We start from the raw sequence: 25,223 nt of genomic DNA on the forward strand, positions 1-25,223 counted from the left end.
GTAAGACAAGAATAAGATGAAAAGCATATACAAAGAGGGAATGAAATTATCAGTATTTGTCAATGACATGGCAGTTTACCTAAAAGAACAAGAGATTCCACTACAGGAGGACATGAAATAAAAGTTCATTTGATCCTATATCTTCCTTTTGAAGATGGGAAAATTGAAGCCCATATTTGGCAAAAGTCTCATAAATTAATGTGTTAGCAAATCTAGGCTTTGAGAGAGAAATCCAAAGATACATATATATCTCTATATAGATTTTCTGAATCTAAATTCTACTAACCCTTATCCTACTACTTCAGAATCACATCTCTCATATTCATCACAAGAACATATAAGATGAAGGAATTTCTCCTGATAATTCATTTCTGCTGAAGCATAAAGAATTGCTGAAGTCCTCCTTCTGGACAGAACACTAGAGAATAAGATAATGTTTGCAATAAATTCCAAGTGAGTGTAATATTTATTCTGTAGTGTCTATGCCACTGGTCAGATCTCCTCTTTCAAAGAAAGTTGTGGAGAAAGAAAACTTGACAATGTGTAAAGCAGTGATTTCCTATTGTTTGCAAGTCGTTATCACAGATAAAAAAAAAAAAAAAAAACACTGTAATTTACAAATAGGGGAATAGGTCAAGGCAATTAGAAAATGATGGATGATTAAACAAAGGGCAGCTTATCTGAATGTCTTGTTTATTTTATGTAACATAGTCGCAAGTAGATATAATTGTTCCAGAGTGAAGCTGTGATTCCTTAACTCCTGGATTCAAGCCTAGCTTCAACATATACTATCTTTATGAGCTTGCTATATTCATTTAATGGATGTTTGCCTAGACACTCCCTAAAACTAAGTTAAAAGCAAGTATTAAGCTGCACTGGTATGGGGAGTAGCCTTATGATGATTTCCTTCTACAAAGAAACAACAGACCCTGCTTCTCCCCCCGCCCTCCCCTGCCAAAAAAAAAAAAAAAGAAAGAAAGAAAGAAAGAAAGAAACAAAAAAAGTTAAAATGTAAGAAGCAATGGAGAGGTGACAGAATCTTGTAGGGGAAAAAAGAGGAGAAATGATTGAATTTAAACTTGTTTTATTTTAAGCTGTTACTTTCTCCTGTGCCTTTAGTATTTTTCTCCTTGGTTCTAAACATTATAAACAGAAAATCTATTTCCTCTAAATTCTTATTTCTCTGAAGATTACAGGTTGCATATTCATTTTCTGCCTATTAAAAACCCTTTTTACCATAGTTTGTAGCTGGGAGATATTTGATGTACAAGAATTTTCCTCTCTTCTTTCTGCAAAGAATTTCACAGTGAAATTACTGATAAGGAAATTAATACTAGACCCCTCCCTCCATGGAGCAGCTTGTGATATGTGCATAATTAAATTTATTATTATTATTATTATTCAGCACATTAAGTGCATAACTATAAAGAATTATAAAGAGTAACTTTTCATATGAAAAGTAGAGTAGTGAGCTCTGGGAAGGCATTTTAACACTAAGTTTAAAATGGTTAACAAGGACCCAACATCTAAAGAAAACACATTTAGAAAGTAGTTACCTAGAGGAGAAGTCTCAAACATCTGGCCCACTATATTCTCAAGTGTAGCCCAAATCTATTTTAAATTAAATTGGCAAATATTATTTAAAATAAAGAAATTTCAGTGAGGAAGAATAGTTTTTCAAGTAAATATATAGCCTACAAGAAATCTTCGATACAATTTAATGGCCCATTTCTATTTGTTTGATACTATTCATCTAGAAGGAAGATTATTATTTTAAATGAAAAAAGGTTTAATGGAAAGTCTATGAAGAAAACAGGGCAGCTAGGTGGTATGGTGGGTAGATTGTTGGGCCTAAATTCAGAAAGATTAACCCTCATGAGTTTAGGCCCTAGCTACCTATCAGCTGTGTAACCCTGAGCAAATCAAATTAACTGAGTTTGCCTCAGCTTCCTCACTCGTAAAATGAACTGTAGAAAGAAATGGCAAACCACTGCAGTATCTTTTCCAAGAAAGTCCCCAATGAAACAATGAGGACATGACTGAACAACAATAACATGAAGAAAACAAAATTAACGAAATTATCTAAACACATAAATTCTCATTATTGAGATTTCCTTTAAATTTTGGATAACATTCTGAACTTCAGGGACTGAGATTTAGGATAGCATCAAAAATAATCTCATTTTCCAAATCATTAGCTTAACACAGAATATTAAGCCCCCAAAAGATCGTAGATATTGATGGAATCTTAGCAGCTGTTTCTACCTCAAAATTACATATATATCTTATTGAAATAAATTCAATCACAGGGACTTTTCCCAAACATGCCTTACCAAAGATTGTCCAAATTTATGCAAAATCTCATCAGACATTATCCAATTTTCCTGCTTTGCCCAATTCTCCTGTTTTTCCCTCCTTACTCTTCTTTCTCTATATAGAGCATTACCTTATTCTGCTGAGGATTATTGCCTCCCTTAAGAAGAGCCCACAGGGTTTGTCATGCCCTTATCTATCCCAAGTAAAAGCCCAAATAAATGCTCTGCCTTGGGGTGGAGATTGTCTGAGTCTAAATTCCTTCAGAAGTGACCCTGCAACACATCCCCAATACCCCAACATTATCTAATCAAGTATCTTTATTTTGTGGGTGAAGGCTAGGTCCAATTATTTATCCATGTGTGTGTGTGTGTGTGTGTGTGTGTGTGTGTGTGTGTGTGTGCATATATGTTATTTCCTGCAATAAGTCCTAAATTCCTTCAGCAAAGAGATTGTTTCTTCTTTGTCTCTTATTCACTCATGCTTAGTACAGTTATAATCACATAGTTGACCTTTACAAAATATCTAATTTTTTAAAATTGATAATATATCTTTGATTTTAAAATTCACATCCTTTGATTCCATTTTCAGGACTCTATTTCCCTAATGTTGCTTCCTCTGAGGCATCTTCTAACTCAGTATTCTATGATCTCAACTATTTCATACCACTCAATTCATAAAGCAAGCAAACATTTACTAGGATCCCTCTGTGGCCATACATTGTTTGTTCCAGGTGCTACAAAGACAAAAATGCAACAATCCTTAACTTCAAGGACTTTATATTCTATCAAAAAATAGTATCTCCTGTAGCAACATGTTTTGTTTTGGTTTGGTTTTTTAATGACTTTAATACAAATTTAAAATTTTAACTATATAATAAAGCAATTTATTTTACCGTCTTTACTCTTTGTTTTGATCATTTGTTTCATTACTTTTTATTGGATGGTAGCATAATAACAATAATAGTAATGTAGAAAGTCACATAGCCCTTTCAGGTTTGCAAATTTCTTTAGAAAGATTATCTTTTTTTATCCCTATAACAACCCTGGGAAGTAATGTTATATTATTCCCATTTTATGAAGGAGGAAACTGAGATACACAGCAGTGACTTGAAATCACACAGTGAGTATTAGAAGCTGGATTGAACTCACATCTTTCTTACTCAAAGTCCAGAATTATATCTATGATACCACTAACCTTTTAAATTTTTTATTCATCTCTATATTCTTTTCATTAGGAATCTTTATAAATTTTCTAATTCATTAAAAATTCATTTTTCCTCTGTTGTATTATGCAAAGTTTTACTAGATTCTATTTTTGTTATAAGGCAAAAATATTTTATCTTTTGGAATATTTTAGTCCATGACCTTCTTTCTATTAAAATGGGAGATGTTAAATCTTTTATAATCCTGACTGTGGTTCATTGATACTTGAATGCTTTCTTGCTAACTAATTGTAATAGCTTTTACTTTGACCTGAAAGCTATGCATTTATGGAGTTTTTATTTTGTAGTTTCATTCAGAAATCAATCAGTGGATTCAAACTTTTTTTTTAATCTCTCCCTTTTGTTCTAAATATCTAGTCAGACTTTTTATATGATTTCCTGATATATGATATCCAAATTCTTTTGAGGCCAAGCTTTCATGCAATCAGTCATATTGAATTCTTTCTCCATGATCAGTTTTCCTGGTATCTATCTATCTGTCTGTCTGTATATCTGTCTGTCTGTCTATTTATCTATCTACTTACCTACTTAAGATTTTCTACTATGCTTCCATTTTTCCTATTTTTTTCACATTTCTTTTTGTCTCATTAAGTCACTAGTTTCTATGTGACCCATTATAACGTCCAGGGAGTTTATTACTTGGGTAAAATTTTCTACTCCTTGTACTAAACTATGGATTCTTTTTATAAGTTTTTTTTTTTTTTTTCCTCAATATCTTGTTAGGTTCTTACTAAGTGCTAAGTTGGTACTTGACAATTTTCTAGTTCAGGCCTTTCCTGGTAGTTTGACTTGTGAATTCCTGGGGAAGAGCTTGCATGCTTGGGAGGAGCAAGCTCATTGGTTGAAGTGGTTCTTCCCAGAAGCCCTTGCAATATCCCAAGCCCATTCTCTGGGAGGATAAAGAGGGCTCAGGAGGAAAAAAGTCAGTCTCTGCTTTAGACCAGGCTTGACACAACTCTTTGCAGGAAGGGAAGTCACTTCTCTGGACTACAGTTAACGGCAACTGTCTGGAGACAATGGTTCTCTACAGGAAGAAGAATCTGTCTGAGAGATTTGAGTTGACATAGCAGATCTCCTCCAAGAGAGCAATCGACAGCTTCTGGAGACAACAGCATGTTACAATATCTCTCATTTCTTTTCTAATTATTTTTTTCTAATGCTCTCATTTCTTTAGTAAACTAATTTTAACTAATTTTTTTTCAGTTTCTTGCTTCATTTAATCTAGGAATTCTAATTGAATTTCTGAGCAACATGCGATTTTCTTTCAGTCTTTTCTTACAAATATTTAATTTGTTATCATTTTCAGAGTTTGTCTTGGGCATCTCTGTTATCACAATTGCTCTTTATTTTTTATTTGTTTATTATTATAGTCTTACTTCTTGAATTGGGACTTGTGTTAGTGTTCTACTTTGGGCACTTTTGATGCTACTGTCATATCCTTATACATTGCTGGCTTCTCTTTTCTTTGCTTTTGCCCTTATATTATCTTCAAGGGTCATAGGAATGCCTGGACCAAGGAACTGCACACTTTCAATTGGTCCTATATGGTGTGATTAAGGGTGTTTTTTAATCACTCCTAGACTTCCCAACTCCAGAGTCTCTTTTGAATCTAGGCAACACAGCTGCAGACTTGCTCCAGGATAAAGTTATTATAAGAGTTGGTCCCCCTTATCAGCCAGTCAGGTCAGTCTGAGCTTCAGAATGACAGCATTGCCTGTTTAATCCATCACTTGTTTCTTTTATGGGGAGAAGGGGTTAGTTTTTTTTTTGCTTCCTTGCTTATGTGATATATCTATTATCCCATTTCTGGGTCAGAGGTACCTCTTTTGAGTTTGACTTTTTCTTATTACCAGTCCTCTCTCAGGTTCAGAGTATAATGTTACCAGCCAATGCATTTGTGATCCCCTTTCAGAGTCAGAGAAATAGGGCTAAGGCACTGTTCTGAGACCATATTATGGAGCCATGAATCCGAACTAATCTTATTCTTGCTTTGATTATTTACATATGAGTCAGCTGTATGATCTTGTACTACTTCACTTAGATCTCAACTGCATCAATTAAGGAGGAAAGTGAATTGTATCTCTCCTAATTCTTCCATCTAGCCTCCTAAGTTCTTGATTCTAAATTCAACACTCTAGTTTACTATGCCACCTACTTTTGACAACTCTACAACTCTCACACTGACTTTGATTGCAACCATTTAAGATATAAGTCCTTCTTTCTTTCTCATTTCCTAATCTTGTTCCTCCTTTTCCCATCAAATTTTGCATTTGCTTCACAAATATACACAAAATTTCATATAAATCATTTTATATAACCACCGCAACAAAGATGAATAGCATTGGATTTGTTACCTTAAGTTAGAGAAGTGATCATCATTCTGGTAAAGAAAGAGTATACTCTAATTCTATTTTCTCTGTTTTTCATGATCAAGAAACCTAGCTCCTGGAACTCAGAGAACAGGTAATATAAGGTTTAACTCAAGTACATAGTCCCTCTGCCTGAAAATTACCATTAATATAGTGCATATCATCAAAATTAAGATATTCCCATAGGAGAATCTAGGAATCACAAACCAATAAACCTAATTTCAAGTCCTGGGAAGTCAATTGAGAATTTAATTAAGGGAGAAACAGTAAGCCAATTGGCCAAGTTTTCCCGATAGAGTCAAAGCAACAATTCTACAAGAAAAAAGTCTCTAATCTCTTTTTTGTGCCTCTTTAAGTAAGATAATAGCATATGAGATAAGTGGCCCAGTGGATATAATTTGCCTGGATTTTTCAAAAGCTTTTTGATATAATTCCTCCTAACAGACTATTAAAGAAAAAACCAATGACCAAAGGACAAAGGGCAGCCTACTGACATGTATTTTTTGGGGGGGAAATTAAGTTTTTAAAAATGCAAGTGAACATAGAGAAACCAGTTAGTGTGGAACAACTGTAGCTCAGAACAAAGTTAATTAAATACCTTAGGGCCTGGTATTGGAACAAGCAGTGTTTAATATAGTTTGTGTAATGAACAGGAAGGGAAACTAGATGATGTGTTAGTGAAGTTATGATATCTGCCAAATCTTCCAATAGCTGTGACTAGATTTGGTTGTAAAACAAAACAAAACAAAACAAAAACAAAAACAAAACAAAAACCAAACAAACAAACAGTAGAGAACTATTAGACTAATTTCATTAAGGATTTGGGGACTTGTGATAAATGGAACAAATTTAAATTTATCTTGAAACATTCTTCTGTACTACACCAGCATAAATACTGTCAAACTTTCTAGAAAGTCCTTTTGGAGAATAACTTGAATAGGAGGAAGATTCAACAAGAATCATTCCAAGAACTATCACCCTTAAAATTGTAGTTATTTGTCATTGTTTTGTTTTTTGTTTTATTTAGCAAATTGTACAAATTTGTACATAAATTAATAATATGTGTAAAGTAAAATTATTGTATAAAATGTTTCATGAAGTAAAAAACTGATCTACCTGCATGTTCGATTTCACATTAAGAAACTGAATTTGTCCAGGAGAAAAAGACAGTGAATAATTATAGAGAGACAATATAAGAAAGTAGGAAGTGCCTAGTTTTCATATATATATATATATATATATATATATATATATATATATATATATATATATATATATAGTATGTATATATATATATATATATATATAGTATGTATGTATGTATATGGATATATGGATATGCGTGTATATAGGCATTTGAGTATATACATGCATACTTACAAAAAGGCATGTGTGTATGCAGATATAAATTTGTATACATATATAAATAAATATATATGATATTGATTTATAAGTGCTTCACTGACATGGAAAACTCAGAGTAGGAAAAAGAATGCTCTTTCACATCTGTTCTTTTAAGAACATACAATCATTTAAATGCAGGATTTGCAAATTTAATTTCATTTTTATATTTAAATACTTCACACATTACATAAAAAGATTACATATGAAATTTCATAAATTTATTGTCAATCAGATATTGCTTATCTATGTACTTTCAAAAGGTAAATTAGGAACTAATACATGTAGGAAGTAAATTCCTCAAGAGTCGAGATTGTTTCTTCCTTTCTTCCTCCCTCTGCCCCTTCCTTCCTTCTTTGCTTCCTCTCTCTTTTCTTTCTTTCTTTCTTTCCTTTCATGTTCCTTTCTTTTGTTCCTTCATTTTTCCCTTTGTTCCTTCCTTTCTTCCTCCCCCTTCTTTTCTTCCTTCCTTTCTTTCTTCCTCTTTTTTGTCTTTGTAACTCCATTATTTGGCACAATGTCTACCACATCATGTATAAGGAAAATGATTGATTAATGATTTCACTGGTTTAGAATCCAATACAAGTCAGCATCATGTCTGCAATAAATAGATAGGTAATCTGTGAATACTTCACAAAAAGATGCTCAACTGATAAGCAACTTGATCCTCAAGTACCTATTTTACAGAGAAACATTATTGAAAAGAAACATTAGGGATTTCTAGACCCTCAAAGATAAATACCACTCTTTATTAAGTATGGCTTTCAAAAGCATTTTGATCATTTGGAAAATAAATAGTCCTTCAAAATCAAATTTATGTTTCTGTTTATAATCCAAACCTCATTAGTATTCATCATGAGATATACAATAAGCTATTACTGTTATCGGTAATTAATATACCACTAGCACCTACGTCTGTACTCCTTCTTGATTGCCTTTCTTAATAAAATTATGATCTTGCTTATCATCATGCTTTGATGAAAATTATTTTTCCTTCCAAATGAAAAATGCCATATTTTTTTCTCTAGACCTCTAATGTATGAAAACAAAAACCCTTCTTCTGCAGAAATCCTTCCCATTAGTCTCTTGGCATTTGCAAATTTGAAACAAAGTAAAAGACAATGAAAAAAGTTTGGGCTTATGCTCTAAATATGTAGATCTGGATTTGGAATTAAAAGAACTGGATTTCTTAACCAACAAAATCTGAGATCTTGGACAAGATATTTGACCTCTCTGTACCTTAATAATGTCATTTTAATGTAAAACCATATTTTCCTTTTGAGTCAGCTATGAGAACTCAATGAGAATATTTATAAAGTTTTTTTTTCTAACTTAAAGAAATATTTAAATATCAATTGTTATAATTATGTTAAAAGCTACATAGGTTTTGATATTCTCTATATGACTTCTACTACTAGAAGTAGCACCAATCTATTTCTTATTTTGCATGATCCTCATCTATGCGAGATTAATTCTCCATAAAAGATCTATCCATGAATCAAGGTTTATTCTGTTTTTAAAAGCTATGTCAAGGTTACTAATGCAGGACTCAAGCTATCTTTCTAACTTGCTACATGACTCATTTATCTTCCTTTTTCCACTATGTGTGACCTTTATAGTCTTTTCCCTTCCAGTCTCTTACACCTTAAACTCTAAGCTTCTTGAGGGCAGGGTCTGATTTTTACCTTTCCTTGTATTCCTAGAAGTTAATACTTAGCACAGTGCCAGGCACACAGCTCAATAATTATGTGTTCACTAACTGAATTCTTGTATGCAAATTATAGTTCATCTATCATGGTGGCCATTTTGAATGCTTTGGATATACTGTGTTTCACATAAAACTGATTTTTCAGAAATTGTTTTGTATCATAATTTATTGCCATATAACATCTCTGGAAGAATACTGTTGAAAAGAATAATTTTGTGACACTGATCATTCTGGGGAAAAAAATAAACATATTACTACTTAATTAATTCTGAGCCCAGATTGCTTTCCTACAGTAACAACAATTTTAAATAATTCTATTTTAGATCAATAATAGATTTCTTTAGAAAATGATATTATCTTCATATCAGGTGTCTGCTTTGACACAGAGAGTTTTGTCATGAGTAGCTCTTTATAACAATAGAATTAATAATAATAATAATCTGTAAGTTTACTCCATCCCAAAACAGCAACAACAATTTCTAGAATTTGATACATAGCACAAGGCTCCTAATAACAGTCTTAATACAATTTGTTGAATGAATGAAAAATCAATTAATTTTTATTTGAATACTCCATACTTTTCTTTTAGCTTATGTCCATTTCTATTCTTATTCTGTCCTCATACATAGACAACACTTGGTCATCATCAATACCTATATAATTGATAAGATAATCATTTTTATTTTTTTATTCATAATATGATCAGAAATAGAGAGAAGAGAATCTTATAGGCCACTAAATCAAACCACTTCATTTTTCTACATGAGGAAACTGAGACTAAAGGAGGTTAAGTAACTTGGTTGAGATTAAAAAGTTAATAAATATCAGATGTAGGATTTGAATCTAAGCCCTCATTACTTTTTTTCACTGTACAATAAGTTTAGAGATCATTTGGACTTGTCCCTGGTTTATAAAATGTATCTTAAATGTTTAGTCAAATCCATAGTATTTTTCACTGAGCAATAATAATCAATCAACATCCATATTTATTTGTTCATATAAATATTTATTAACCTCTGGATGAAGTATCTTCCCACTGAACCCAGATGTATCTGGAGGAGAAAGTGAGCGAGGTAACCTTGCATGGCCCTCTCTCACTTAAATCTAACTCACTTATATCTGGAGGATACAGCCTCAGTGAAACAAAAAGCTTAAAAATACCAAGGTTTCCCACTGTATCCAGGACCATCTCCAGTCATCTTGATCTATTTCTTGCCACTGGACCCAGATGGTTCTGAGGAAGAAAGTCAGGTGGGTGATCTTGCCCAGCCTCCCTCACTTAAATCCAATTCCTTTGCATAGCATGGCATCACTTCCCCAATGTCATGGTCCTCTTTGAGAATAAAGGACAAAAAACAAAAGCAAAAACAATTTATTAAGTGCTTATAATATGTCAGGCATATAGTAAACGCTATACTAAGCATTGGAGATTTTAAAAAAATAAGGCAAACTATATCCCAGGCTTTCGATGTACTTACAATCAAATATGGGAAACAACATGCAAACAAATATGTATATAGCTCTCTTTATATACAAGAAAAATGAAAGGAGTGTTTATAGGAGGTTTCCTTTGGAGGTGGATTTTAGTTAGGACTTAAGGCAAGTCAAGGAGGTCATTAGATAGAACAGAAGAAGAGTATTCCAGGAATGGAAATAGTTAGAGAAAATGCCTGGAACTGAGAGATGAATCTAGTGTCTTACTTATGGAACAGTTGAGAGAACAGTGTCACTAGATTGAATAGTACACGTCAGGGAGCAAGGTGTAAGGAAGACAATAAAAGTAGGAAGGAATATCTTATAAAAAGCTTTGAGGACCCTTCAGAACATTATTTATTTTATCAATAGAGTCAATGGGGAACCATTAGAATTTATTGAATAAAGTCATCAGACCTACACTTTTGCAAAATAATCCTAGTGGCTGAATGAAAAATTGATTGGAGTGAAAAGAGAGTTGAAGTAAATCGGCTAGTAGACTATTGTCATAATCCAGGTGTGAGGTGATGAGCACCTTTAAAGAGTGGTGACCATCAGAGGAAAGAAGAGATGTTATAAACATTAAATTGACAGACCTTGACATCAAAGTAGAACTGGGGGTGGAGGGGAAATAAATAGTGAGGAATGACTCCTAGATTGTAAGACTAAGAGACTGAGTGGATGATTTTGCTCTATACAGTACTGGAAAGGTAAGAGAGCAAAGGATTTAAGGAAGGAAATAATGAGTGCCTTTTTAGATGTATTGAGCCTAAGATGTCTATTGGATATCCAATTTGTAGTTTCTGAAGAGTAATTGGACATCTGAGATTGTAGAGCAGCAGAAGTTTGGGACAGAATAGATAAATTTTTTTTTTTAATTTTTTTTATTATATATATATATATATTTTATAATATTATCCCTTGTATTCATTTTTCCAAATTACCCCCCCTCCCTTATTCCCTCCCCCCGACGACAGGCAATACCATACATTTTACATGTGTTACAATATAGTCTAAGTACAATACATGTGTGTGAATATCATTTTCTTGTTGCACAATAAACATTAGAATCCGAAGGTACATGCAACCTGGGCAGACAGATATTAGTGCTAACAATTTACATTCCCCTCCCAGTGTTTCTTCTCTGGGTGTATCTACCTCTGTCCATCATTGATCAACTGGAAGTGAGTTGGATCTTCTTTATGTTAAAGATTTCCACTTCCATCAGAATACATCCTCATACAGTATCGTTGTTGAAGTATACAGTGATCTTCTGGTTCTGCTCATTTCACTCAGCATCAGTTGATTTAAGTCTCTCCAACCCTTTCTGTATTCCTCCTGCTGGTCATTTCTTACTGAGCAATAATATTCCATAACTTTCATATACCACAATTTACCCAACCATTCTCCAACTGATGGACATCCATTCATCTTCCAGTTTCTAGCTACAACAAAAAGAGCTGCCACAAACATTTTGGCACATATATGTCTCTTTCCGCTCTTTAGTATTTCTTTGGGATATAATCCCAGTAGTAGCGCTGCTGGGTCAAAGGGTATGCACAGTTTGATAACTTTTTGGGCATACAGAATAGATAAATTTGAGAACATGTTTGTATGCGGTAAGAAAAAAAAAAAAAACAGATTAAAAATAACTAGCAGACTTATTCTCCTATCCTAAACAGAGTAAGGATGGGAGATAGAAATCTATTTTTGACAGATTGCAACTTGAACAAGTAGAGGAATCAGCTGTGGTAAGGGTTAAGGCCATTTCATTGTCAGATGTGGTAAAGGAGGAAAATTTAGCAGAAGGCATTTGAGTGATAGGAAAAAAAAAAAAGAATGATTTCAAGAGTGAGTGAATAGCCTCAACTTTATATTTTTCTGTAAAATACAAAGAAATATTTTTGAATGAGAGAGTGGGAAGGGAAGTCATAAGAGGTTTGAGAGGAAATGCAAAGGTTAGGAAAAACCACTGTGGAGCATATGATCAGTTAACAAGGGAGGTATAGTATGATTATCTTGCAACAACCAATTGAGATTATGCAACATAAATTTGGAGTAGAGTCAGAATAGGTGCATTATTTTCTCCATCTTCATTCAGCAGCATATGTGTAGGAGCAAAATTGATGATTAGTAGGAGTGATTCAAAGCTGAGACTTGACTAGGCATAGGTAGCAATATGATAAAAGCAGCTAGGGAATTTAAGAGAAGAGGACAATATAGAGTTTAATTGATTCACTAAAAGGTCAAGATGGGGAGAAGAAGAGAGAGTGATTAATGAAAGGGAGATAGTCTAGGAGGAGATTGAGTGATCATAGATTTAAAGGTCATATTGCAAGTAAAAGAGTAAAGTTTTCTAATGAAAGATAAAAGGAGAAGAGAAAAGCCCATGAAGTATGAAGAGATGAAGAGTTTTCAAAATTCTTGAACATAGAAGAAGTAGTAAATTTATGATTGATGACAAAATCAAGAATATGATCATCTTTTTTGTGTAACTAGGGTGAAGTGGGGGATAGTTCATAGGGAGTTAAGTTGAGGAACAGAGTGGTTAGGGTTTGGGATGGAGAATCAATCTGAAAAGTACTATTTTGAAGGCAGAAATTGAGAAGAAGAGAAAAACTATGATCTGAGTACCCAAATTATTAAAGAAGGAAACATGTAAGGTATTCTCCCTACACTACATTCTCAATTCATTCATTCATTCATTCACTGGAAAGATTTTTTTTTTGTTTTGTTTTGCTGTATCTTGATTTCTCATAAAGTCATTAGGTTCTGTTTGCTCAATTCTGTTTTTCAAGGAATTATTTTCCTCAGTGAGTTTTTGTACCTTCTTTCCCAATTGAACAATTTCTTTTTTTAAGGCATTTTTCTCCTCATTAGCTTTTTTTTTTCCTTTTACAATACTCTCAATTCTTTTTTTCTATTTTTTCTTCCTATGTCATAGGCTGAGCTGACACCCTGAAGTGAGATTGCCTAATTGACTCCCATCTGGTAGGATCTTTTCTGCTGATCTTCTAAATTGCTTTTGGCTAGAAAATGTTTTACTTCATTTTTTACAGTTATAAAAAGACATCAACATGATACTGTGAACAGAGCTCTGAATTTACAATAAGGCATACCTGGGATCAAATTCTGCCTAAAATTAATTGATCAATTTTTGGTTCAATTATCCTGTGTGTAAAATTGGAGGAATCATGTAAACTATTTCATAGAGTTTACTAATAGTGTCAAATTAGATGATGTATACAAATCTTAAAGCACTATTTCTATGTCATCCATTATTATAATTATCATGATTACTATTATTTTAATGATAGTGTTCATATTAAAGAGAAATAAAACACATTTGCAGTCCTTAAGGAGCATATAAAACATATGAGGGGACATAATATATTATTGTATAAGCAGTTCAGTGATGTTAAGTGAAGTGAATAGAACGGAGAGAACATTGTACACGAAATAAGCAATGGCAGGAATACATTGCACACAATAACAGCATGAATGTATGATGATCAACATAGACTTGGTTCTTCTCAGTAGTTCAGTGATCCAAAGAAATCCTAGTAGACTTTGTACAGAAAATGCCATCTGCACCCAGAAAAAGAACTAAGAAGACTGAATGTAAATTAACATATGCTACACATGCTATGTTCACTTCTTTTTTCTGTTTTTTTTTTTTTAATCTCTCTCATGGTTTTTCCTTTTTGCTCTGATTTTTTCTTCCAACATGATTCATAAAACAATGTGTGTTAAAAATAAATTTTTAAAATGTAAACAAAGAACTTCAAGGTTTTAATAAATCTATAGTCATAAAAATAAGAGAACATTGTATATAACAAGATTATATGATGATTAGTTCTGATGGACATTGCTATTTTTCAATAGAGAGATGATTCATGTCAGTTTCAGTGGACTTGTGATGTGTTTAACATATATTGGATTACTTGCTAAGGAAGAGTGGGGGGAAGGGAGGGAGAAAAAATTTGGAACACAAGATTTTGCAAGAGTGAATATTGAAAACTATGTATATATTTTGAAAACAAAAAGCTTTTTTTTTTAAGAGTTCAGTTGAAGATCCCTATGAACTAAAAGGAATCAATAAAGGTTTCATGAGGGATATAACATTTGATCTGAACCTTGAAAAATAAGTAAGATTGAAACAAGAATGTAAGGAGGGGAAATATTCCAAGTTTTAAAATGGCATTAGCAAAAAGAAGAGAGGGGAAGGGTGAACTACATGCCCTTGAAACTCTCAGTAATGTTCACCACCTGATTCAAAAATAAATACCCCAAGTCACCCCAAGCTTCAGGGCACTGGCACTAAATCAAAAAGAATGCTTTTTAGGTTCCATCACTGCAGTTCTTATGCCCTGGAATCCTTCTGAAGCACTCATTAACACAGGCATGCTAATAACCCATTTGGATGTCATTGCTAAGTATGTGAAGAATGCTTGCTCTGTATTTGCTGTACTCTCTAAGATATTTTCCACTAACTAACTACATATTCCAGATTCTAGGTTTACACTTGACTCTGAGCTTTCAACAATGTGAGGTAAGAAACAAGTTTAAATAATTTCCTCTATTTCCCCAAATTTATTTTGGTTCAAAGATTTGACTTGGATTTTAAGAAAATTGTAATGTCTTTGTGTTCTTGAATCACAAAAATCCAGGGCAATAAAGACATATAAAAAACATTTTGTGTTCAATGAGGCTGGTGATATATAAATCCCCAAATGAAGATGCTATTTAGTCTAAATAATTTATTTACAGTTTAAATAGATTGTTACTGTCCATGTTTTTGGAGCAGTAATATATATTTATTTAAAATGTTTAAGATTGGCAAATGGTTTAACATGAACTCATTCTTACAGCATTTCTGTGAGAGTTTTACTTTAAATAATATTAGCTGCATCATTTCATATCATATCAAAAAGCCTGAGAGATGTTTAATGAATTGTGTGTGAAAAAAATGACAGAATTCAAATTCTAGATCCTCCTTATTCTGGATTTAGCACTGTATCTGCTATTTGTCTGAATAGCAAGGTTAGATCACCTCTTATTAAGAAGTATTCCCTTCTCTTATTACATTTGTTTGTGTGCGTAATATATTGTCTATCTGATTATTAGCTCCTTGAAGACAGAAGTTCTGCCTTTTTTAACTTTGCTTGTCTCTCAGGATTTTGAACAGCATTTAATATAAATTATTTTTCTCAATATGTTCATTTGTGGGAGTGAAGAATGAAGTTCAACATCCCTAAACCAAAGATCCTTAACAGGTGGACTTTGGTAAATAAAACTATCAAAAAAATCAAGAATAGTTAACAAAGCGAGATCAAAAATTGCATACATTGGACAAAATTCTATCTTGGAAATATTCAATGAGTTTGGGATTTTTCTTTTTGTTTTTCTTCTTTGTCTCCTTTTCAGACATCTGCTTAACAGAATGGAGGACACAGTGTCCAGAAAAAAATATGGTGATTGTCTTTGTTTTAGCATAATGTTGACTGTTTCTTCTGTTCTTGAAATTAGCCTCCTTTTAATAAATTGGCAAAAACTAAGAGATGCCATATTCCTTGAAGGTCAGCAGCTTGCAGCTCCATTTGTAACAAAAAGGAAAAAAAATTAAAAGTAAATTAAATTAATTTTGTAGTTGTCTGACTAGACTATCCTTAAACTTAATAAGTCAAGTTGATAATTTTATGAGTGAATGAAGTTAGAAAAAAATCTATTTTTATAGATTCCTAAACTTTGTTTCTGGAAAGGACCTAAGGAAGAAACAATGATTGCTGACATTTATATTCTGCTTTGAATTTTATAAAGCACTTTAATATACTTTATCTCAATTGAGCCTTATACAATACTCTGATATGTTATAGTTATGATTATTCCCATTTTATAGCTAAAAAACTGAGATTCTTTTCATGTGCTGGGAATAGGAAAAGAGAAAAGCAGTGTCCAGTCGAAAGGAACTTAACATACTAATTGGGGAAGATATAAAAAAGAGTAATGAAAAGAAAGTGGAAGGATTGGAGGTTGGGATGATAAGGTAAAGGCATAAATAAGAGTGAAGGCAGAGAACTTGAGAGGATGAAAAGTGATTGTTATAATCCTTCTTCAAAATGGAGATTTAAAGAGGAACTCAGGTTTGAAAAAAAAAAAAAAAGGAACCACAAAGGTGGAGGGAGAAGGCAACTGAAGCATGGTTACAACCAGTCCAGAGCCCTGATTTCCTTGTTTGTTCATTTTCCAGAAATAAAAATATGTTTGGTTGCTCCTCATGGTTTCAAAATAAATAGATAATTACCTAAATCATTTCACTTCTATAGATCTCAGTTTCTTTATCTTTAGGTGGGAAGAATAGACAGTGATCTGTAAGCTGCCTTCTAGTAATAATATTTTATGAATCTGTGATTCCTTCAGATTGCAAGGAGTTTTAGAACAATGGGCACAATTTGCTTCATTTTGAGTAAACCATAATATTCCTTTTCCTTCGAGATTTATTTCTTTAATATTTAAAAATGAACCCTGGGAGATAATTTTTTTCAGTAATACAATCACTCTGTATGGACCTGTTGGATTTTTTTTTTTTGAATATTTTACTTAAGCCAAAGCTTTTCTTTCCACAGAAGCAATGTATTCTTTAGTGAAGATCCCAGTGAAACATAGAGAGGCTAGAAAGAAATAGAAAGTTCTTTCTTTGATGTATCCTTTTTCCTAAACTGGGTTTTGTCCTATGTGTTCCAGCCTTCTTCTGCCACTCAGGATCATTCTCAGAGACAAGCAATTTAATTTGATGCATTAATTTATTTATCAAGAATTCATTAATATCAGGATTATTCTGATTTAGAATTGAAGATTGGGAAGAAACTGAAGGTCTCCAATCTGCAATTTCATCAGTATAAGAATTCCCAGTGTTGAAATAATTCTGACCACTCATGACAACCAACAATTTATCTGTAATTTTTACTATTAGAAATTTGACTGGTGTCTTGAGAATTGAATTGAATTGAAGTGACTTAGGTCTATCTGATTCCTACTTCAGCTTTTTTTCCTCTTCTTTATTTTTCCCTCTCATATAATGTATTTAATCTTCCCCTTACCTGATTCCTTAAATGTTTTGATTTCTGGACCTTCCAAAATGATAACAATTACATGAGATTAAGATGAGGAAGAAGAGGAATTAAAGAATTAGAGCTTTAGGGAAAGGTGGATCTACCAACCAGTTAATTCATTTATCACCCATTCAACAAATATTTATTACAGGTAAAGAAGTACTGTGTCTCCCTCCTTCCCTCCTTCCCTCCCTCCCGATCTCCTTCTCTCTCTCTCTCTCTCTCTCTCTCTTTCTCTCTCTCTCTCTCTCTCTCTCTCTCTCTCTCTCTCTCTCTCTCTCTCTCTCTCTCTCTCTCTCTCTTTCCAAATATTTATTTATTTAGTATTTTATATTTCCCCAATTACATGTAAAAATAATTTTGACATTCTTTTATTTTTAATGTTGAGTTCTAAATTGTCTTCCTCTACACCCTTGCATCTCATCGAGAAAGTAAGCAATTTGATATCAATTATGATGTGCAGTCATGTAAAACATATTTCTATATAAAACAGATTGTAAAAAAAAAAAAAGATTAGACACCCCCCTTCAAAAAATGGTTTAAAAGAATGTTAAACCAATCATTCTCCAATTTCCCATAGCCAATTCTTTGACACCACAAAAAGAGATTCTCTATATATTTTTATATAGAGATCATTTTTCTTTTTCTTTTTAAAAATATTTAGGATAGTAGTAGTAATATTGTTAGATCAAAGGGTATGCATGGTTTTAAGATCTTTGGGCTATAAAAAGCTCTTCACTCTCCAGAACCATTTAATCAATTCACAGCTCCACCAATAATACATTAAGGTCTTAATATTCCAATATCTTCTCCAACATTTCATTTTCTGTTTCTATCATTTTAGTTAATCTGATAGGTATGAAGTAATACCTCAATATTGTTTTAATGGCATCTAATCAATAGTGATTTGATTTATTCATATAGTTATAGATAGCTTTGATTATTTCATCTGAAAATTGCCATTCAAATCTTTTGATCATTTATCAATTGGGGAATAGTTCTTATTTTTATAACTATGACTTATTTCTATATATGAAAAAATGAAGTCTTTATCTGAGAAAATTGCTATAAAGTATTTACACAGTTATGATAATTAATTTTATGTCCCTCTATCCTGTTTCCCCCTGTTTTTTCTTCCCTGTCCCTCCTCAAAAAAAAAAAAAAAAAAAAAGTTTGTTTTTGTTTTTTTGTTTTTTTTGTTTTTTACTAACATCCCCCAATCACCTTTCCCTTCCATCAGGTTCCCCCTTCTTTTATCTTCTTTTATTGCCTTCTCCTCCTACTTTCCTGAAGGCATAGAAATCTATGCCCAATTGAGGTCATTCCCAATTCTGATAACAGAAAGTGTCAAGCATTCACACACACCTTCCCTATCATCTTCTCTATTGTAAAGTTCTTCCATACCTCTTTTATGTGAGATAAATTACCTCATTCCAGCTCTTCTTTTTCCACCTTCTTCCATTGCATTCCTCACTGAACCTCCCCTTATTTGTGATAATCATTTTATCATATTCAACACATGCTCAGAATCTCTGTTGAGATACTTTTTCTAACTTCCCTAATAATGAGAAAATTTGTAGGAGTTAAATGTATCTCTTCCCTCCTGGAATAGGAAGACCCTCTGTTTCTGACCAAAGCAGAAAAGACTGTATTTTACATTCAATCTGAGTCAATCAAGACCAAATGGGGTTTGGAATAGAACCTATTAGTGGCCAATTATAATCAGATTTGTTTTGGTGTAAGGCTTGGCCCTTAAGAAACAAATTTAGCCATGTGCAAAAGAGAAAAAAATGCTTTTAAGAGCATCTGTAGGGATACAAAATAAGTCTATATAAATCCTTAGCATTTTTATACATCACAAACAAAATTCATCAGCAAGCAATACAAAAAGAAATTCCATTCAAAATAACTGTCAATAGCATAAAATATTTGGGAATCTATCTACTAAAGGAAAGTGAGGAATTATATGAGCAAAATTACAAAACACTTGCCACACAAATAACATCAGAATTAAATAATTGGAAAAATATTAAGCGCTCTTGAATAGGCCAAGCGAATAATAAAGATGACAATACTCCCTAAACTAATCTATTTATTTAGTGCCATACCAATCAGACTCCCAAGAAACAATTTTAATGACTTAGAAGAAATAACAACAAAATTCATATAGAAGAATAAAAGGTCAAGAATGTCAAGGAAATTAATGAAAAAAAACTCAAATAAAGGTAGCCTAGGTGTACCTGATCTAAAACTATATTATAAAGCAGCAGGCACCAAAACCATTTAGTATTGGCTAAGCAATAGATTAGTTGATCAGTGGAATAAGTTAGGTTCACAAGACAAAATAGTCAATAACTATAGCAATCTAGTGTTTGGCAAACCCAAAGATCCCAACTTTTGGAATAAAAATTCATTATTTGACAAAAACTGCTGGGAAAACCAGAAATTAGTATGGCAGAAATTAGGTATGGACCCACACTTAACACCACATACCAAGATGAGATCAAAATGGGTCCATGATTTAGGCATAAAGAACGAGATCACAAATAAATTAGAGGAATATAGGATAGTTTGCCTCTCAGACATATGGAGGAGGAAGGAATTTGTGACTAAAGAAAAACTAGAGATCATTATTGACCACAAAATAGAAAATTTTGATAACATCAAATTAAAAAGCCTTTGTACAAACAAAATTAATGCAAACAAGATTAAAAGGGAAGCAACAGACTGGGAAAACATTTTTACAGTTAAAGGTTCTGTTAAAGGCCTCATTTCTAAAATATATAGAGAACTGACTCTAATTTATCAGAAATCAAGCCATTCTCCAATTGATAAATGGTCAAAGGATATGAACAGACAATCTTCAGATGATAAAATTGAAACTATTTCCACTCATATGAAAGAGTGTTCCAAATCACTATTGACCAGAAAAATGCAAATTAAGACAACTCTGAGATACCACTATACACCTGTCAGATTGGCTAAGGTGACAGAAAAAAATAAGGATGAATGTTGGAGGGGATGTGGGAAAATTGGGTCACTAAGGCATTGTTGATGGAGTTGTGAATGAATCCAACTGTTCTGGAGAGCAATCTGGAATTATGCCCAAAAAGTTATCAAACTGTGCATACCCTTTAATCCAATAGTGCTAATACTGGGTTTATAATCCAACAAAATACTAAAGAAAGGAAAGGGACCTGTATATGTCAAAATGTTTGTGGCAGCCCTTTTGTAATGGCTAGAAACTGGAAAATGAATGGATGCCCATCAATTGGAGAATGGTTGGGTAAATTGTGGTATATGAATGTTGTGGAATATTATTGTTCTGGAAAAAAAAAAAAAAAAAAAAAAGACCAGCAGGATGAATAGAGAGAGGCTTGGAGAGACTTACATGAACTCATGCTGAGTGAAATGGGCAGAATCAGGAGATCATTGTACACTTCAACAACAATACTGTATGAGGATGTATTCTGATGGAAGTGAATATCTTCAACCAAGAGAAGATCTAATTCAGTTCCAATTGAATCAGTTACACTCAGAGAATGAACACTGGGAAATGAGTGTAAACTGTTTGCATTTTTGTTTTTCTTCCCAGGTTATTCTTACCTTCTGAATCCAATTCTTCCTGTGCAACAAGAAATTTGATTCTGCACACATATATTGTATCTAGGATATACTATCACATAGTTAATATTTATGAGACTGCCTGTCATCTAGGGGAAGAGGTGGAGGGAATGAAGGGAAATATCGGAACAGAAGGGAGTGCAAGGGATAATGTTGTAAAAAAAAATTACCCATACATATGTACTGTCAAAAAAAAGTTATAATTATAAAATAAAAAAATTTAATAAAAAAAAAAAAGACCATCAGTAGGTAAGGGTATGGTACCCTATGTGCACAGAAGGAGGAACAAAAGAAAGGAAGGAGGGAAGGAAGGAGAGAGGAAAGAAATGAAGGGAGGTAAGGAAGGAAGGAAAGGAAGGAAGGAAGGAGGGAAGAAAGAAGGAAGGAAGGAAGGAAGGAAGGAAGGAAGGAAGGAAGGAAGGAAGGAAGGAAGGAAGGAAGGAAGGAAGGAAGGAAGGAATACTTTTTCCTCCCATAGTCATTCATTCAGATTTTTTTTGAACCAGGTGAAAGAGGAGATTATTTCCTCAGTTGCTGCCTAGCCTTACTCATTGAATGGCTATAGACTCAGTCAAACTGAGACCTGCTGAAAACTTTAACTTAAAAAGGTCAAGGTTTCGTACTACATCCAGGGCCATCTCCAAGCATCCTGATCTCTATCTGACCACTGGACCTAGATGGCTCTGGAGGGGAAAGTGAGAGAGGTGACTTTGCACAACTCTCTCTCCAACACAACTCACTTGTATGTCATGGCATCACCCCTCCCCCATATCAGAATCCTCTACAAGCACGAAAGACAAAACAACAATAATCTTCTCTTGAAGGAATATAAACAGTTCAAACTTACTGAATCTCTTGTGCTTTCTCTTTCCTCTTTAACTTTTTATACCATTGAGTCTTTTTTTTAATGTTAAACATGGTAGAAATATGTGTTAAATTCAATACATATTTGTATAATTATCTTGCTGCACAAGAAAATATAAATCAAACAAGGAAAAAATGATAAAGAAAATAAAATGCAAGCAAACAACAAAAACAGTAAAAATGCTATGCTGTGAACCACATTTAGTTCCTACAGTTCTCACTCTAGTTATAGATGACTCTCTTCATCTCAAGATCAGTGGAACTGGTCTGAATCATCTCATTGCTGGAGAGAGTGACGTCTATCAGAAGTGATCATTGTATAATCTTGTTGTTGCCATGTACAATAATCTCCTGGTTCTGCTCATTTCACTCAGCATCATTTCATGCAAGTCTCTCCAGGACTCTCTGAAATCATCCTGCCCATCATTTCTTATAGAACAATAATATTTCATAACATTCATATATCATAATTTATTCAGCCATTCTCCAATTGAGGGGCATCCATTCATTTTCTAGTTTCTTGCCACTATGAAGAGGGCTATAACAAACATTTTTGTACATGTGGGTCCCTTTTCCTCCTTTAAGATTTCTTTGGGATATAAGCCCAGTAGTAACACTGCTGGGTCAAAGGGCATGCACAGTTTGATAACTCTTTGGGCATAGTTTCATATTGCTCTCCAGAATGGTTGGATTCATTCACTATTCCACCAACAATGTATCAGTGTCTCAGTTTTCCCACATTCCCTCCAACATTTGTCCTTATCTTTTCTTTTCATCTTAGTTACCCTGATAGATGTGTAATGGTATCTCAGAGTTGTCTTAATTTGTATTTCTCTGATCAATAGTAATTTAGAGCACCTTTTCATATGAATAGAAGTGGTTTCCTGTGGTTTCCTTTGTCTGTTCATATCCTTTGACCATTTATCAATTGAAGAATGGCTTGAATTTTTATAAATTTGAATCAATTCTCTATATATTTTAGAAATGAGGCTTTTATCAGAATTCTTGAATGTAAACATGTTTTCCCAGTTTATTGCTTCCCTTCTAATTTTTTCTGATTTAGTTTTTAACTTAATATAATCAAAATTATCTATTTTTCATTCAACAGTGATCTCTGTTTCTTCTTTGGTCACAAATCCCTTCCTCCTCCATATATCTGAGAAGTAACTAACCTATTTTCTTCTAATTTCCTTATAACACTCTATGTCTCAAGCATGAACCAATTTTGATCTTATCTTGGTATAAGGTGTTAGGTGTGGATCCATGCCTAGTTTATGCCATACTAGCTTTCCATTTTCCCAGAAAAATTTTTTTTTCAAATAGTGACTTCTTATCCCCAAAGCTGGGGTCTTTGCATATGTAAAACACTAGATGATTGTAGTCATTGACTAGTTTGTCCTGTGAACCTAACCTATTTCCCCTGATTGAATACTCTATTTCTTAGCTAATACCACATGGTTTTGATGACCACTGCATTATAATATTGTTTTAGATCTGGCACAGCTAGGTCACCTTCATATGTATTTTTTCATTAATTTCCTTGAAATTCTTGACCTTTTGTTCTTCCAGATGAACTTTATTATTATTTTTTTCTAGATCTATAAAATACTTTCTTGGGATTGTGATTGGTATGGCACTAAATAAGTAGAATAATCTAGTTAGTATTGTCATTTTTATTATATTTACTTGGCCTATCCAAAAGCAATTGATATTTTTCTAATTGTTTAGATCTGACTTTATTAATGTAGAAAGTGTTTTATAATTGTATAGTTTCTGACTTTGTCTTGGCAGATAGACTCCCAAATATTTTACATTAATTATAGTTAGTTTAAATCTAATTTCTCTTTGTATCACTTGCCACCAGGCTTTGTTGGTAACATATAGAAATGCTGATGATTTATATAGATTTATTTTATGTCCTACAACTTTGCTAAAGTTGTGAATTGTTTCTAGTAGTTTTTTAGTTGATTCTCTAGGGTTTTCTAAGCATATCATCATATCATCTGCAAAGAATGATTATGTGTCTTCCTCATTACCTACTCTAATTCCCTTAATCTCTTTCTTCTCTTATTGACAAAGCTAACATTTTTTTACATTAAACATGATAGGGATATGTGTTAAATCCAATATATGCATACATATTTATACAATTTTCTGTTGTACAAGAAAAATCAAATCAAAACAGAAAAGAAAATGATGAAGAAAAGAAAATGCAAGCAAACAATGAAAAGAGTGATAATGCTATGTTGTGAACCACACTCAGTATTCACAGTCCTCTCTCTGGGTATAGATGGCAAAGATAACATTTCTAATATGATATTGAATAGTAATGGTGATAGCAACATTGTTTTACCCCTGATCTTATTGGGAATAATTCTAGTTTGTCCCCATTATATATGATGCTTGGTGATAGTTTTAAAAAGATGTTACTGATCACTTTAAGGAAAGTCCATTTATTCCTATATTCTCTAGTGTTTTGAATAGGAATAGAAACCAAGAGAACTTTGTACCCAACACCAACAAGAATATGTGATGATCAGTTCTGGTGGATGTGATTTTTCAAAAGTGAGGTAATTTAGGCCAATCCCAATAGGCTTGTGAAGGAGAGAGCCATTTACACCCAGAGAAGATAGTGTGGATCACTTCATAGTATTTTCACTTTTTTTGTTGTTGTTTGTTTGCATTTCGTTTTCTTTTTCATTTTTCCTTATTGATCTGATTTTTTTTATTGTGCAGCATGATATATAAATATATATATATATATATATATGTAGGATAATTGCCCTTGTTTAACATACATTAGATTGTTTTCCATCTAGTGTTGGGAGTGGAGGTAAGGGAGAGAGAAAAAAAAACTGGAACACAAGATTTTTATAAGGGTGAATGTTAAAAATTATTTTTGCATGTATTTTGAAAAAAAAAACTTTAATAAAAATAATCTGATTTAGTGCCAATTGATCAGAAGTCTGAAAATTCCTTGTTCCCATAAAGCAATGGTCCTCAGACTTTTAAAATAGGGGACCAGTTCACTGTCCCTTAGACTATAGTAAAAACAAAAACTCACACTCTGTCTCCATCCCTCAGTCCATTTGCCATAACCCAGTGGGCTGCATAAACATCCTCAGCGGGCAGCA

General features: G+C 32.9%; 1 long non-coding RNA gene across 1 annotated transcript in view; it reads left to right on the forward strand.

The window, feature by feature from the left end:
• The first annotated feature begins 14,992 nt into the window (after nucleotides 1-14,992).
• The window catches only part of LOC141559529 (uncharacterized), a 54,094-nt gene continuing 43,863 nt past the window's right edge, over nucleotides 14,993-25,223 (forward strand). The window contains exon 1 of the long non-coding RNA XR_012487464.1: nucleotides 14,993-15,041. This is a non-coding gene — a long non-coding RNA (uncharacterized LOC141559529). The remainder of the gene's footprint in view (nucleotides 15,042-25,223) is intronic.

Source organism: Sminthopsis crassicaudata, chromosome 3 (assembly GCF_048593235.1).
Source record: "Sminthopsis crassicaudata isolate SCR6 chromosome 3, ASM4859323v1, whole genome shotgun sequence".
NCBI classification, from domain to species: Eukaryota; Metazoa; Chordata; class Mammalia; order Dasyuromorphia; family Dasyuridae; genus Sminthopsis; species Sminthopsis crassicaudata.